Source organism: Bactrocera tryoni, chromosome 4 (assembly GCF_016617805.1).
Source record: "Bactrocera tryoni isolate S06 chromosome 4, CSIRO_BtryS06_freeze2, whole genome shotgun sequence".
Lineage (NCBI taxonomy): Eukaryota > Metazoa > Arthropoda > Insecta > Diptera > Tephritidae > Bactrocera > Bactrocera tryoni.
Window position 1 is genome coordinate 32,825,331 of NC_052502.1, and position 14,925 is coordinate 32,840,255.

General features: G+C 37.5%; 2 protein-coding genes across 2 annotated transcripts in view; one reads left to right on the plus strand and one right to left on the minus strand.

Moving 5' to 3' along the window:
- LOC120776012 (integrin beta-PS-like) overlaps positions 1-14,925 on the plus strand; it is a 193,012-nt gene that overhangs the window by 152,210 nt on the left and 25,877 nt on the right. The window lies entirely within an intron of this gene.
- LOC120776013 (dynein intermediate chain 4, axonemal-like) overlaps positions 4,336-14,925 on the minus strand; it is a 108,620-nt gene continuing 98,030 nt past the window's right edge. The window contains exon 5 of the transcript XR_005705374.1: positions 4,336-4,630. The gene's annotated coding sequence lies outside the window, so the exon portion shown is untranslated. The remainder of the gene's footprint in view (positions 4,631-14,925) is intronic.

Consider the following 14,925-nt stretch of genomic DNA (forward strand, 5'->3'; position numbering starts at 1 on the left):
CTTTTCTTCGCTCTATGCTACGCTATGGTCGCAAGCAACTTTTGCTTTTTATGGCAATATTCCATACAGTTAAATTTTAATGCAAACTTCCGTTACTGATTATATGAGAGTTGCTTGCAACATTTGCTCAACCATGAACCTATGAATATATGCTCGTTTAGCATAGTGTCTCATGTTCCTACTGGCTATAAGCGGCAGACCACAATATGCCGAAATATTGCAGATATGTAGTAAATAAGGGTATATGTAAGACGATATCTAAGGTTCTATATAATGCTCGTTTTGCACCTTGTTTGTGCATGCCCATGCATCCCGAAAAATGCACTGTTTGGTGTGGTTTGTACGCTGGTGGAATCATTGGACCGTATTTTTTCAAAGATGCTGTTGGACGCAACGTTACGGTGAATGGCGATCGCTATCGTTCGATGCTAACAAACTTTTTGTTGCCAAAAATGGAAGAACTGAACTTGGTTGACATGTGGTTTCAACAAGATGGCGCTACATGCCACACAGCTCGCGATTCTATGGCCATTTTGAGGGAAAACTTCGGAGAACAATTCATCTCAAGAAATGGACCCGTAAGTTGGCCACCAAGATCATGCGATTTAACGCCTTTTAGACTATTTTTGTGGGGCTACGTCAAGTCTAAAGTCTACAGAAATAAGCCAGCAACTATTCCAGCTTTGGAAGACAACATTTCCGAAGAAATTCGGGCTATTCCGGCCGAAATGCTCGAAAAAGTTGCCCAAAGTGGACTTTCCGAATGGACCACCTAAGACGCAGCCGCGGTCAACATTTAAATGAAATTATCTTCAAAAAGTAAATGTCATGAACCAATCTAACGTTTCAAATAAAGAACCGATGAGATTTTGCAAATTTTATGCGTTTTTTTTTTAAAAAAAGTTATCAAGCTCTTAAAAAATCACCCGATATTATTTCATCAAGTGTTGTTCACTTATCTTTGAAGTGTTGCTTAAGGATATGCTGAATTGTAATACTGTCATCCATGCTATTTTTCTTGTGGCTCGATTGTGTGCATATTCACAGAGAATTCAAACAACTTCAGTTCACTTGACATTTAAAGTGACTTTCGAATCAAAATGTTTGCTTGCTTCGCAAACTGTGTGGTGTTATTCTTGCGAGTAAATCATATATAATCAAATTATTCAAGAACTGTAATGTTGTTGGGAGTATGTAATATTACTTCTATATTTGTCTATCTTATACTCTTTGTTGTATGAACATTTGTCATAAGAAAAATATGAACTAATTCATCTGAAAATTATTTAAAAAGCGAATTATTTGGAAAGGGAAAGATTTAAGGGATAGACAGATCGAATAAGATAACAAGTATATTTTAAGTAATATTTTTCTAGCAAGCAGCCTCGTTTTATTTGTAACGACAATGCATCTCATTCCAACAATGTGTCGTTAAGCATTAAAAGACTTTGAGATTTTCTGACTAAAAGTAATACTTTGGATTAAGAATAGTCGTTATGTTGCGAGAACATATTTTCAAGCAAATTTATAAATAAAAAACACACATATTGGGAATATGATTATATACACCTCACGTCATCTTTCCGAAACTTCCGTACAAAATGTCCCCGGTCGGTAGCTGCCACCCTTTTTAACAGAGTTGGTGATCTTCAGCACCATCAAATTCTCAGTTGGCATCTTCGTATTCGGAATCGTCTAGATGCAGCTCCGGTGCACTAACTCTAGGACGGCCGCCTTCTCCCTATTCCTGCAGGTCTTAAAGCTTCACCATCACTTTCTTTATAACAGCGAGCGATCATTCTTACATTTTAGGATTTTGACCATTAAGAGCTTTCACTGGTCCTGCGTAATCTGACCTATATGTATGTAACAGAATAAATAATTTCAGATATTTTCGGCATTAAACTAAAGTACCTACCCGAAGTGAAATCTTTTATAAGGCACAAAGGTGATAGGGATAGTATTTACCCGATTCTGTCCTTTTTTGGCATTACTATACAGCGTTTGTCCACAAAGTAATAGGACTGAGTCGGCTTAAAACTATTAAAACTATTTATTGAAGCAATCGTTACACTTCTTTAAAAATTTTCAAAATAGGCTCCTTCTGCGTCGATGCAACGCTGCTAGCGCCATTTCCAATCCCCACCAGGTGTAATCTACTTATGCCAACGATTTTTCCCGTCCTCGGAATCACTTTTCATAAAGACTTTTTGGTATGGCCTTCAGCTCCGCCAGTGAATTTTATTTTACCTCTTCGATCGACTGCAAACGGGTTCCACGGAGCAGTAATTTCAGCTCGGGTAACAAGAAAAAATCTCACAGAGCCAAATTTGATGAATACGGTGGTTGATCGATCTTATTCATTGCGTTTTTACGGTCATAATCGTGGCTCGATGCGATAGTGCTTATCATCGTGTAAAATTCATGAATTGTTCTTCTACAATTCTGGCCGTTTTCGACGGACGTTTTCACTCAAACGCCTCAATACGGCCAACTATAATTCCTTATTGACCGTCTGCCCCTCCGGAACAAATTCATGATTGGAAACCATTTTCAGTCGATCGAAGAGATAAAACAAAATGCGCTAAAGTAAACCTTTTCCCACATTCGCAACGATTCCGTGCACGAAATTTGGTAAGAAATACAAAATTTGATACAAATTCTTTGTTCGATATTTTTATCCATTGTAAAAATCGCAACCCATTACTGTGGTGTACCGCCTTAAGCAACTGCTGTAAACAAACTGGTTGACAAATCGAGCGCATATTTGGCAGTGTAATGTATATGACTAAATCCTCAAAATTTTGCATTATGTATTCTAAATTACGATCCTTTTTATCAACAATTAAAAACTGCTTCTTCGAAAGCTAATTTTAAACTTATGTATGTATGTATATATAATAATGAACCACAATATTTTTCATCCTCAAAATAATTTAATACTTTAATTTCGTTTCACTTACAATGTCTCGTACACATACTTACAAATAAATGTATACATATGTATATAAGTGTCGAAATTCTTTCAAAAAAAGAAAAAACAGCTGGCGCTGAAGGGAAATATTGCTTGTGGCACGTCAAACGCCATAAAAAGGCAATAAAACAAGACTGTCTTTTCACAGTTCTGCAGATATACAACAAATTACTCACTTGGGATTCGACAAATTCCCACTCTCTGTGCTTAGGATGTATCGAGTTCTGCTGCGTGCGAATGGCCACTGCTTTAAAAGAACTTAAATTCTGTAAGAATCCTCTCAACATATGTATATGCAACATACAAGTAACTGTATCGCAGTATTGTAACTATATCGCAATGTTTGTGGCAGAAGTTTCGCCGAAACTTACAGCAAGAAATACAATGGTTTTTGTGTTCAACTTGCCACACCAAATCCAATGCGACAAATTGCCAACTATTTTCAACACTTTGTCCGAAAGCGAGTGTTTGACATTTACCATACTTATTTTTATATGTATAAGCGTGTGTGTGTGTGTGTATGAATTGGTATTGTGCAACACACACCAATACATGCGTAACAGTGCTCGTTTGCTGAAGAAATGAACTTTGGCGACAACATAAAACTGCTGCTATTCGCACTCTTGTCCGTCTGTCTGTCTGTCTTCGTTCTTCAAATGCTGAAGCAAGCAGTTCACGAACAACAACAAGTTATAGTTTTATGCGTCTGATTTTATGAGCAGCTTATCTGCTTTGGTGCACTTGCCTGTGGTCATAGCCACATGGGGGCGGTGTTGCAAGCAACAAATTACTTTATTCATGTCCACGCAGCTTAGTTCTTAAGCAGCACTGGCGCTCATGTTCCTATGGTGTGTGTGTGTTACGTGTGTGTGTTAAGTAAAATTTGTGGCAAGAAAAGGGAGCCGTCCTTTCTCTAGTTTCCAGTAATAATTAAGCACACTTTATGCAGCAAATTAAAAATAAATGCAAAAAACTTCATAAGTCCCTCTTTCATTGTCTTCGTCCTTTATTGCTTTTCCGCGCATTTTTCATTTTCATATGAATCCGTTGTTTGGCGGCGCGGTTGGCATCTAGCGCAATGTTATTTCTGTTAGCTCTGTCTATGTGTCTATGTTTCTTTTTTTTATTTTTTATTTGAGTTTTTTCTTTTTATTTAATTTTTATTTTTGGCTTAAGAATTTATTTACGCTACAAAATAAAATATTTCTGCAAACCGCCAAAAATCCAGCTGCAATGCTTAGCCCTAACAATGCGAACAAAAGAGTTTTATAGCACTAACATAGCGAAGAATTGGAGCAAATGCTAGTTGTTGGGCATATTAGTGCATAGTATACATAACCTACAAATAAAAATCATATCCACATATTGTCCCTGTAGGAATTTTAAATATATTTATTTCAACTTCACTACAAAAATGAACGATAATTATAGTTTAAATAAAAACATTTATTATTGATGCGTATTAAGCTTGTTAACTTGTAGCCGACTTCGTCGCTGACCTCTTTTTAAGCTATTTGATGCTGGTTGATATGATCCATCTTTTAATCCGTCACTTGAAGCGAGAGCATGAATTGTGTTTTCACAGTTGTATGTATGTGATACTTTATTCAATTACACCTCAAAATGCAAGGACGTTTTCATTCAAGTCAATTCCACCTAAAAGAAAAATATTTATGAGTCATTGACTATTAAAAGGTAAACATAACAACGATCACAAAAAACGTTAACTTTTTTAACTCGATTGCACCGAAGCTTTAATACCCTTCACAAATATATTTCTTACAAGAACTTGATCCCGATCGTTCAGTTTGTATGATAGCTACATGTTACAGTGATCCGATCTAAACAATTTCTTCGCTTGATTGCCATATTGCCATAAACAATAACCCACGACACATTTCGTGAAGACATTTTCGCTTTATGACAAAGTTTTAAAGGATGATCCATTTCGAGTATCCCTACTTCTCTTATTTTTAAAGAAAACACACACAATCTTGAAATATAATGGGGAATGTTTATTATTCGAAAGAACATTCTTTGGCATTTATTTTTTGAGTGTTGGCCGGGGCTATCTCTCAGATGGTCCATTCGTTGAGTCCAAATTTCGATGACTCGTGTGAGCATTTCGACTGGTAATTGGCGAATGACATGAATCGAAGCAGGATTGTCCGCATAGACTTTAGATTTTATATATCCCCATATATATATCTTTGTAACCAAACGACTGGCCCAAAACGTGAAATTATCTGCTCACCGAAGTGTTCTCTCAATAAATCCATTGATTGATGCGATGTGTGGGAAGTGTCGCCGTCTTGTTAAAACCTAATGCCGCCGAGGTCACGAGTTTTTCGAGTCGGTGGCGCTATCACCGGCATTAATTTTAGAGAAATATGGACCGATGGTTCCACCGGCCTACAAACGGCTCTAAGCCGTTGTTTTTGTTTTTTTTTTTACTGACTTGAATCTTTACAGGTTGCTCTTCAAGAGCCCATAGAACAAAACGAAATCGCTTGAGAAGGTCGAGCGGCTTCAGTTTTTGCTCAAGCTGTATTTTGTACGCTTTCAATTTAAGATCTCGACGAAAAATGAGCCATGTCATTCCATACGTCAGTTCGAGATGCTGCGAATAGCCCGAATCGATGAGCGTGCTGGACGAGGTCTTTTCGGTTGCATTTTATCCAATAATGAACGCTGGGTCTCAAGATGTTGACCATTCTTTACAGAATGTGAATTTTCTCTAATAACGATGATGAATGATTTGCAAACGTTGTTCAGGCGTAAGTCTACGATTCACACGTGATCTGTCAAAAAACAGCTATTAGAAAACGTATCTCTACTTGGATCACCCATAATATTTTTATAAATATATAACTAAGCGGTCTCCGTGGTTTGCTTTAGGTTATAAAGCGTGTTGCCTTGCAATGCCCCTTTTAAGGCTGGTTAAAAAATCATACAGGGAGTGGATGATACCCTTTTAATTTGTTAAAAGAAGTACCAACAAGCTCTGAGGTTTTCCTAGGTTAGGATACACTATCAGACAGGTTCTTTGCATTGTCTTATGATGTCATATCTAATTTCGATTTTTCATCTAGTTCCTTGAATTGCGAATTTTCTAGACATCTGAGTCGAGTTCTAGATAAGGCCGCGCAAAAGCAGAGGAGTGATTCTAGCGACACTCTCATGCCTACTTCCTGCATTTTCTACATCTGTCATCGTCAATAATGCTCATACAGTTCGTAGGTCAAGTCATTTGCCTACAAATAATGGATCGTACAAATTTTCATGGGTACCATATAACAGAAAGCCTTTCTTTCAAATGTACAGACTATTCTACATCTTCTTCGGGAACTCTCCATAAACTCTTATTGCCTCTAGACCACTGCAGCGCATTTCAATTTGAGGTTAATTAAGGAGTATTTGCGCTCGTTGTAAATTCCATTTCTCAGTGACCGACCATAGATAAACCGGTGGAAAGTGTAAAGTTTGCAAAGAAAATCATTCTGGCTTAGAGAAGGGAAAGTGTCAACGAAGTTCATAATTTTAAGTTGGTTTTAACCGGTTACTAATATATGTAGCCATGTAGTTTCTCCTTGACTGTACAGATTTAGTTAAACTTTTTTAGCTTTGGTAGGATTGGCGAGTTCAAAGTTAGGTGTCTGAATAGATTTTTTATAAGATCAGAGCGCTCTATATGAGGATTACTTGATTCATATTTGAAAGTTTTTGCTATCACAAAGGATTGGAGTTTCCACCTGTAAAAGCAAGATCTCTAAGGTCTTCATTTTATTTCGACAGATCAATTAAAATTGACAAAAAAAGAAGTCTTTATGAGGTTATGGTTATGGTGACAGGCACACTATTTGAGAAAAGACACGACTTCTTTTTCTGTTTCTAGTTTACGCATTGCTCATGAAGTTGGAGGAACGGTTAAGAGCTTTATTGAGTTTTGCTCAGGTCATATGAAAAAAATGAAGATTTTTACTGACACCTTAACACACTTGTTATGCACTTTCTGATAACCGAATGAATGTCAAAATTAATTTCCAATTGAGTACACATGTGCACATCGCGCAACAGCTACTGCTACAAAGAAAAGCCATAAAAACAACTTCACCGACAGCAGCAGTCAACATTAGTATTCAAATCCGACTTCATGGAAATTGGTGCAGAACCAGAGGTCAGCACTCGTGTATTCCACTACTTCATAGAAACCAAACAACTACAAGTGTGTTATAAATGTATGAGCGTGCATGTGTGTGTGTGGGTTTGTGTGTTTGCAAATGTAAACAATGCCATTGCAAATATTTACCAGCATTGCCATACATATATACATACATCCATGAGTTGGCGCGTGCGTGTGTGTTTGTTATCGCGCGAGCATTGTGTGACACCAATGCAGTGGTATTTAAATTACAAATGAAATGCCAGCGCAGAAAATGCCAACAAACACTAGCACACAAGCTCACACATGCATAACGACGCATGTACAGCATAGATTTTATGCAAATGTATGTACATGCTGGTAGCTGTGTGTGTATGTGCGCTGGGGGCAAATGCTTGGGAGCATTTCGCTAAAACTGTTGCAGCGCGTGCAATAATATTGCTTTCCAGCATCAATTCATATGTATGCCACTCGGACGAACATTCCTCGAAAACAGTGTTTCCCAATCTTTTTCATTTGAGTTTTCGTTGATGAAGAGATTTTTCGGATCGTTCAGCTTGTATGGCAGATATATGCTATAGCGGTCCGATATCGGCGATTCCGACTAATGAGCAGCTCCTTATCATGCTGATCATTTAAAATATACCACAATCTATGAGCCAAAAATCGTAAGACTTTGTTCATAATTTTAAAATTATTATTATTTTTATTCAAAAACTATGTTGTCCCCTCAAAGTAATTCCCCTTGTCCCAAATAGACTAGTGCCAACGTTTCTTCCAATCCCCGAAACAGTAGTTGAAGTCAATTTTCGGAATAGCCTTCAAGTTTGCTGAAAAGCCGGAAGTCACACGGAGCAATACGGTGGTTTCGGCACGATACTGGTTGAAAATTTGGCGAAAAATTCACGAAGAACCAATGCCGTATTTGACGGCGCAATATCGTGGTGCAAAACCCGAAAGTTATCGGACAATAATTACGCCCTCTTTTTACAAATAGCTTCATGCAAACGACGCATAACACTCAAATAGTATTTCTTGTTGACAGTTTGGCCGGTCGGTAGGAATTCGGAGTGCACCACACATCGATAATCGAAGAAAACTGTCAACATAACCTTGATTTTTAACCTGCTTTACGTATTTTTTCGACTTCGACTCACCGTTGCCACGATATTCGGCCGATTAATCATCTGTTTCTGGGTCGTAAGCTTAGATCCAAGTCTCATCGTCATTAATAATACGTTTTATGACATTATTGGTAGTCGGAAAGCAGTGTTTCGCAGACGTTACTGCGACGCTGTTTTTCGAAAAAAATTGGTGATTTTGGAACCAATCGTGCTTTGACTTTTCTTAGGTCTAAATGATCTATCAAAATGGTTTTCACTGATTCCTCCGATTTTCCAAGGATGCCAGGAAGATCTCTGACTGTTAGTTGTCGATTCACAAGCACCAATTCCGTAATTTTATAGACCTGTTGATGTTGATGGCCGTCCTGGACGTGGTTCGTTGTCTACGCGCTTCCGACCCTCTTTGAATAAATTGTACCAATCAAAAACACGTTCTCGCAACAAACAATTATCACCGAAGGCCATTTCCAACATTCTGGACGTTTCGGTACTAGAGATACCAACCTAGAAAAAAAGTTCGACAAATGGGTTTTGGTGGGAAATTTCGATTAAAAGGCTCTGGATGTTATAATATATTCGGGGCAAACTTAGTATACCCAGCTCAGGGTATAATTGCCTTAAAGAGATTATGGTCTATTATTAGACTAGAATCGGACTTTTACCTTCTATCCATCATTTAAAAAAGGATGCAGTAAATTGCTGAGTATTTCCGAGTACCACAGATATAAAATGTCACGATGCAGTCCGTAGGGAAACTAAGCCCGAAAAACTCAGTGTTTGGCAAGAACATCATGAGAATTTTCATAGTAACATAATGAATTAAGGGGTTATATGCACCTTTTAATTTAAGAAAATCGCTTTCAAACAGCGTCTACCAATAGGGATGATTTTATTTTGACATCTCATGTTTACCATGTTTCTTTATGGAATCGTGTCAAAGTTTTTTAGTGTGTTTAGTAAAGTTTGACATTTCGTCATGTCACGTTTCATTTTGGTCCAACGCCTGAATATTGTCCAAGATTATTACGCTAATTGACGTTGTCCGCTGGCTACTGTAAGAACTCGTCAGACAAAACGCGGTCTTTTCAGTTGAGACCCATTTTTGGCTTACTGGCTTTGTAAACAAACAAAATTGTCACTATTAGGATGAGTCAAATCCTCGTGTGGTTCAGGAAAAGGAAATGTATGCCCGAAAGTTTACCGTTTGGTGAGGAGTGTGGTATGGCGGCACCAACGGGTCTTATTTATTTTGAAATGAGGCAGAAAATGATGTTACCGTCAACAGTGAGAAATTCCCGGAATTTGACAAAATCGACGAGGAAGATCTCGATTGCCAACAAGATGCGCCGCCTATTGTTTCATGTCTAAACATTTGAGAAATGGCCCGCTTCTGAAATGATTTAATGCCTCTGTATTTTTTTTTCTGGGGTATATTATGGTTTACACCAACGCTCAAGGAGCTCCAAGACAACATTCAACTTAAGCCGAAATTTCAGCCGAAAAACTGCTGCGGGTCATCGAAAATTGACATAAACGGTCGAAGATGTGCAAGCAGAGCCATGGTGGCGATTTGGCGGCCGTTTTATTCAAATCATAGATGGCATAAAATTATCTGCATAACAAAAAAAAACAGTACCTAGTTTAACCAACTTTCAGGGTTTTATTTCATTTTAACATCACGTCGTTCTTGTTGCTAGACCCCTTATATCTGAGAAAATTATCCAAAAATTTTAAATTAAGCCGGCAAATATTTTCGGAGATATTTTTAAGAATTTTTTATCTAAATGTAAAAGGCTCCCAAAATTGTAAACAAGTTTTTCTCGAAGCGTTGTTTTCAAATTGGTAAGGAAAAATTTTCCGTAAAAGCTTACCGACGTTTTGAGTTTTTAACACAACCTTCTTAAAAAATTGTTTCACTAAAATCGAGTTTTTGTGGGAACTTTCAAAATTTAACGTTGTATTTTGATCATTACCCGTTATCATCTAAAGTAAGACATTTTTCTTTTGGTCTTGAGATTGAGTGAAGCAAAAAAATCTTTCTTACCCCCAGACACCTTTGCAATGAGATCGGCTGGAGATCAGCTACGAAATGGATAATACCCTTTAAACTGATCACATTGTGGTTAATTGTAAGCACTTATCAATACCAGTCATATATTTTTCGAATCGTGCGAAAATCTTTGGAGCCTATCGCACGTATTCACCTGAAATTCTAATTATAGATTTTTGTTATTTCGCAACGTTTTTTCTTAAATAATTTCTCGGTCGAATTGTGAACAATTGATGAATAGCTAACAACTTCGTGCTTTACTGTAAGGCCTTTGTAGATTAAGAGCTCGTTTTTATGTTGTTTCACATAACACGAGTCTATTGAAAAGGGTGATTCCGAAGATCAGTCCAATAGCCAATATTCCTACTACTAGGTACTAGATGGGAATGCATGGATGCATTGATGTTGTGTTGTTTGTCTCTCCATTCAACGGCAAACTTGGATCTTGATCTCGTTTGGCCTACTTGATGGCAGATCCAAAGTTTTACTCTGCCAATCTAACGATTGTTGGCAATAGCCAAATTCAAAGAAAAACGTTTTTTTTTTTTAGTTTTTTTTTTAATCCACCAAATTCGGACAGTTGGTGGATTACTATAATCTTTTCTAACAATAATCCGTAATTTCCATTTTCACCATGTAAAGCTTTTCGTAGTTTAAGAAACACTGCTTCAACACTACATTCAAACAATAAGATTCGAGCTTCAGCGGGTTATCACACACGTTGCGCCAAAGCGGCACAGCGCCGCAAAATCCTTTCGCGCTTATATTAGTAAACTAGTCTGTGTACATAACTATGTTTGTATACATATTCCCACCGTGTTGTATTTGTTCGTGCCTTATATTTGACCCCATTTGGCTGCCGCTGTTATTACTTTAGTGCTGTGACCGACCTTAAAAGCTGTTTAAATTGCTTTGTTGCTTACTTGTAGTTGTTGCAGCACACTGCTGGCGTTGTTCTTGTTGCAACTGCTACTGTTGCTTCCACAGCACCCGCCACATCCACCATTACTTAATTAATTAAATTGAATTTAACCCGAATTTGCTCCTTTCTGTCTATTTTGCCGGCGCCTTTATGACAAAATTTATTGAATATTCGTCTGCTTTGGCCTTTGCTTCGGCCATTATTATGAATGTTAGGTACACCGGTGAAAACAGGTGAAAAGGCTTGTTTCTTTTTCAGTTTACTTACATCTTTGAAATGCCAATTTATTAGAGAAAACCTGTCTTTGCACATTATTAAGTACGAAATTAATTATGATCATATTTTGATGAAAATTTTAGTTTACGTTCTTGGGGACAACGAAAATCTTTAAAGAAAGTTATACGTTATGCAACTTTTCGATAGTTTATTCCATGGATTATATCTCATGAAGGCATATAAAGGAAAGGTTAAGACTCAAACAATTGAAAGACCTGCGTTCCCGGAAGCCGCAAATTGGCCAATTAGTATTATTGACCACCTGAGCCTCCCGCAATGTTGAGGGATCAGCCACCTGACCTAACCTTCCCCTGTGAAGAACAACCCTTGTGTAACTTGTTAGTGATCTAATTATCTGGGCCCATGTAACATCATCGGAAGTAGATAAGAAATTTGAAATGGATTGAAAGGTTGAATTCCTGCAGGAGGTCATATAGCCCTTACTTGAATAACTTGGAATATGGAATGAATTTATGGTGAACCACACCACTGAAATTAATGAAAGCATTCAGCATCCCTTCTATTTTCAACCAACTGTAAGTAAAGGTGTTGTTTTGGTTTCGATTTATTTTGGGAGCGCCATTTGCTAGATTGTTGCTTATATTTTAATGTCACATTCATTCGTCACCAGTGGTGATTGCGTTTGATTAATATAGGGTATCAGCTACATTGTTAAGCAATCTTTTGCCATCTCTACTCGACGTCGTTTGTTCAGTTCTTTTGGTACGAGTACGAGTTAACACGCTTTATAGCAAAACATTAAAAACAAATTGTGTGGGTTGATCTACATATAAAAGCAGTTGAGATCCTCTGCTATCACTCGATGCCAAAACAATTTTCAAGCAGTTTCACTTATTTTTCAATGTAATCGACATTAAGAGGCGTGAATGGAAGATAAAGAGACATGAGCTTTCGATGACTCAAATACTTGTGTTCGTTAGAAAGTAGACAAGATTCCGTACTTGCGTGACTACAACATCCTTCTGGCCTAAAGTAAACCGTAAGAGGTCTTTCAAACCACTTGTGCTTAGAAAAGTCACTCTCGCCGCTATTTTAGGTATTTTAGCTGGACATTGTCCAATAGGAACATATGTGGTATGACCAAATATTTTGTTGCATAGTTTTTGTCATAGCTGTATGGATGAAACCGAGGTGGACTCTTTTTGTCACTTTCTCCTCTATTGCCTGCTTTTGACAGACTGAGATTGAAATTTCACGTATCTGTCCAAGTGATATCCATCAATTTTGGATCAACCCTATGACCTAAGCTAGCCTATTGTTAAAACTGCTTTACTGTCAAAAAATGTAGTGACTTTGCTTTTCATTACATATATTTTCAATACCTACTTGTGTTACTTCCCCCTCTGCTTAAAATATATTGGCGAAGTTCAATAGTGAAATGCTTTCGTTCAGAGAGCACCTCTATACTGCAGATCATTTTTGAATCTGTTTTAGTATGTAGGCCGAATATTGTCCTACTTATTGACATTGGGACTCTTTCTGAAACTGAATATAGATAATTAGAGAGACCCCAAAACCTCACCAACGAAGTACTGTATATTCCAACGGAATGGAGGTCTTCCCCTGCTTCCGCCGGCGGGTACTGTGTCACATACTTTTAGAGCTGAAGTGCTTTTGTCCATTTGACCGACACGACCTAGCCAGTGAAGCCTCTGTCTCTTAATTCGCTGAACTATGTCAATGACGTCGTATATTTCCTATAGTTCATCGTTCCATAGAATGCTATATTCGCCGGTTAATGCGCAAAGAACAATAAATCTTCCGCAGAACCTTTCTCTCGAAAACTCGTAAAGTCGAGTTTGGTCTTTGTTCGTCGAGAGAGGACTTTACTTCTTAATTGTCTACTCAATCCGAAGTAGAACCTGTTGGCAAGAGTTATACTAACTAAAGATCGATATGACAATCGAATCAACGAGCTTTCCAAGATTCGAATCTCTACAACTTCCACAAAGCTCGTGCCAATATTTCAAAAGTGATTGCAATTTACACTAAAAGAAGGCATCATTTACTTCCAAGAAACCAATTAAAATCATAAAAACAACAATTCTTACAGACAACAAAGCAATGCTTGTTTCCTGCAACGCTGCGGGGCATCGTTTTCACGACAGTGCACCGCACAAAATGTTCACCTTTAACCTTACAAACTCTTCATGTCGCTCAATGATACCTGCTTGCTTTGTTTTATCTTTGAAATGTATTATACCTTTGCAAATACTTACGCCAAGTCCATCTTTTTGTGACTAGTAGTGTTATGTAATTTTTCGCTTTCCTTTTTCCATTACTACTATTTTCTACTTTATGGACTTTAATTGCATCGCGGCATCACTCTTTGCTCTCGGCGGAATTTGAAAACGAAATGAGTTGCAAACTCCTTCTCGAACTAAAAGCGACCTGACTAAAACAGTGTTTGAATTAACAAGTAAGGTGGAACTTTGTGCGGGCGAGAAATTTTAGAGATTAAGATTTTTGTTTAATTCAAGAATCACCCTTTCCGGTAATTTTGTACACTCACACACACACTTTCTTGAATCAGTATCCCATTGACGACAAGGCAATTAGAAGCCATCAGACTTTATAGGGAACCATGCAATGTCAAACCAAAAATTGTGAAATTAAAAATGTCAATTTTTTCTGTCAGTCTGCCACGAAGTTTATAATGATCAGCGCGATGAGTTGAATCTTGAAGTCTTAAGCATAGGTCTGTATATATGCGAACTACTCCCTCATCAAACATTTTTCCTTCTTTTGGTCTTAATTTTTTGACCGAAAAGAGATCTTGTATCTGAAAACCTTCCAGTTTAACATATTTCTTATGAAAATTCCCCAGATTCAGAAATATTTAGAAATTAGTTGCGACAGGTTAAACTAACCATACACTAACTAAACTCAACCATTTCCTCAAAAGAGTTCAAACAAAACGCCATTCGAACCAAGTAAATCGCTTTGCACATTCAACAAATTCCAACTGTTGTTTTTGTTTTTGGTGGAGTGCAAACTTTAGTTCAGACGTCGGACGTACATGCATAAACTTCGAAGTCTTCTTTCCAACTGTGGATGACCTTAAGGACTACCACGCTTTCTATTCTTTTTAGAAACTTAGTCGCGTTTCGGTGAAACTTAAAATTTTCATGTACGAAAGAAGTCTCTAAAAATATATTTTCTGTTTAAATGTTAAACGTTAAGGCATACGTTTTATCATTTCAAGCATCAAGCATTTCCCGCCATTAATATAAGTATATGTAGAAAGCCAGATAGCAACGGTTTTAAGTACAGCTTTTGTGGGGAGAACCTGGAACGGTGTTAGATACAGCTTCTGTGCGTAGGCCGCGAAACGGTTTAGGGTACAGCTTGGAACTGTTTTAGGTACAGCTTTTGTGGATAGGGCCTGCTACGGAT